We start from the raw sequence: 2,794 nt of genomic DNA, 5'->3' as shown, positions 1-2,794 counted from the left end.
CCACTGCTGGGAGTGATAGGCACCCACCCCTCACACGTCTCTGTCCACTGCTGGGAGTGATAGGCACCCACCCCTCACATGTCTCTGTCCACTGCTGCGAGTGATAGGCACCCACCCCCATGTCTCTGTCCACTGCTGGGAGTGATAGGCACCCACCCCTCACATGTCTCTATCCACTGCTGGGAGTGATAGGCACCCACCCCCATGTCTCTGTCCACTGCTGGGAGTCCTCTGCACCCACCCCTCACATGTCTCTGTCCACTGCTTGCAGCGATAGGCACCCACCCCTCACATGTCTCTGTCCACTGCTGGGAGTGATAGGCACCCACCCCCATGTCTCTGTCCACTGCTGGGAGTGATAGGCACCCACCCCTCACATGTCTCTATCCACTGCTGGGAGTGATAGGCACCCACCCCTCACATGTCTCTGTCCACTGCTGGGAGTGATAGGCACCCGCCCCCATGTCTCTGTCCACTGCTGGGAGTCCTCTGCACCCACCCCTCACATGTCTCTGTCTACTGCTTGCAGTGATAGGCACCAACCCCTCACATGTCTCTGTCCACTGCTTGCAGTGATAGGCACCCACCCCTCACATATCTCTGTCCACTGCTGGGAGTGATAGGCACCCACCCCCATGTCTCTGTCCACTGCTGGGAGTGATATACACCCACCCCTCACATGTCTCTCTCCACTGGTGGGAGTGATAGGCACCCACCCCTCACATGTCACTGTCCACTGCTGGGAGTGATAGGCACCCACCCCCATGTCTCTGTCCACTGCTGGGAGTCCTCTGCACCCACCCCTCACATGTCTCTGTCTACTGCTTGCAGTGATAGGCACCAACCCCTCACATGTCTCTGTCCACTGCTTGCAGTGATAGGCACCCACCCCTCACATATCTCTGTCCACTGCTGGGAGTGATAGGCACCCACCCCCATGTCTCTGTCCACTGCTGGGAGTGATATACACCCACCCCTCACATGTCTCTCTCCACTGGTGGGAGTGATAGGCACCCACCCCTCACATGTCACTGTCCACTGCTGGGAGTGATAGGCACCCACCCCCATGTCTCTGTCCACTGCTGGGAGTGATAGGCACCCATCCCCATGTCTCTGTCCACTGCTGGGAGTGATAGTCACCCGCCCCTCACACGTCTCTGTCCACTGCTGGGAGTGATAGGCACCCACCCCTCACATGTCTCTGTCCACTGCTGGGAGTGATAGGCACCCACCCCCAGGTCTCTGTCCACTGCTGGGAGTGATAGGCACCCACCCCTCACATGTCTCTATCCACTGCTGGGAGTGATAGGCACCCACCCCCATGTCTCTGTCCACTGCTGGGAGTCCTCTGCACCCACCCCTCACATGTCTCTGTCCACTGCTTGCAGTGATAGGCACCCACCCCTCACATGTCTCTGTCCACTGCTGGGAGTGATAGGCACCCACCCCCATGTCTCTCTCCACTGCTGGGAGTGATAGGCACCCACCCCTCACATGTCTCTATCCACTGCTGGGAGTGATAGGCACCCACCCCTCACATGTCTCTGTCCACTGCTGGGAGTGATAGGCACCCGCCCCCATGTCTCTGTCCACTGCTGGGAGTCCTCTGCACCCACCCCTCACATGTCTCTGTCTACTGCTTGCAGTGATAGGCACCCACCCCTCACATGTCTCTGTCCACTGCTTGCAGTGATAGGCACCCACCCCTCACATATCTCTGTCCACTGCTGGGAGTGATAGGAACCCACCCCATGTCTCTGTCCACTGCTGGGAGTGATATACACCCACCCCTCACATGTCTCTCTCCACTGGTGGGAGTGATAGGCACCCACCCCTCACATGTCACTGTCCACTGCTGGGAGTGATAGGCACCCACCCCCATGTCTCTGTCCACTGCTGGGAGTCCTCTGCACCCACCCCTCACATGTCTCTGTCCACTGCTTGCAGTGATAGGCACCCACCCCTCACATGTCTCTGTCCACTGCTGGGAGTGATATGCACCCACCCCATGTCTCTGTCCACTGCTGGGAGTGATAGGCACCCACTCCTCACATGTCTCTGTCCACTGCTGGGTGTCATAGGCACCCACCCCTCACATGTCTCTGTCCACTGGTGGGAGTGATAGGCACCCACCCCTCACATCTCTCTGTCCACTGCTGGGAGTGATAGGCACCCACCCCCATGTCTCTGTCCACTGCTGGGAGTCCTCTGCACCCACCCCTCACATGTCTCTGTCCACTGCTTGCAGTGATAGGCACCCACCCCTCACATGTCTCTGTCCACTGCTGGGAGTGATAGGCACCCACCCCCATGTCTCTGTCCACTGCTGGGAGTGATTGGCACCCACCCCCATGTCTCTGTCCACTGCTGGGAGTGATATACACCCACCCCTCACATGTCTCTCTCCACTGGTGGGAGTGATAGGCACCCACCCCTCACATGTCACTGTCCACTGCTGGGAGTGATAGGCACCCACCCCCATGTCTCTGTCCACTGCTGGGAGTCCTCTGCACCCACCCCTCACATGTCTCTGTCCACTGCTTGCAGTGATAGGCACCCACCCCACACATGTCTCTGTCCACTGCTGGGAGTGATAGGCACCCACCCCCATGTCTCTGTCCACTGCTGGGAGTGATAGGCACCCATCCCCATGTCTCTGTCCACTGCTGGGAGTGATAGGCACCCGCCCCTCACACGTCTCTGTCCACTGCTGGGAGTGATAGGCACCCACCCCTCACATGTCTCTGTCCACTGCTGGGAGTGATAGGCACCCACCCCCATGTCTCTGTCCACT

This window comes from Triturus cristatus, chromosome 1_2 (genome assembly GCF_964204655.1).
Source record: "Triturus cristatus chromosome 1_2, aTriCri1.1, whole genome shotgun sequence".
Lineage (NCBI taxonomy): Eukaryota > Metazoa > Chordata > Amphibia > Caudata > Salamandridae > Triturus > Triturus cristatus.
Note: the sequence above shows the minus strand (reverse complement) of the source record.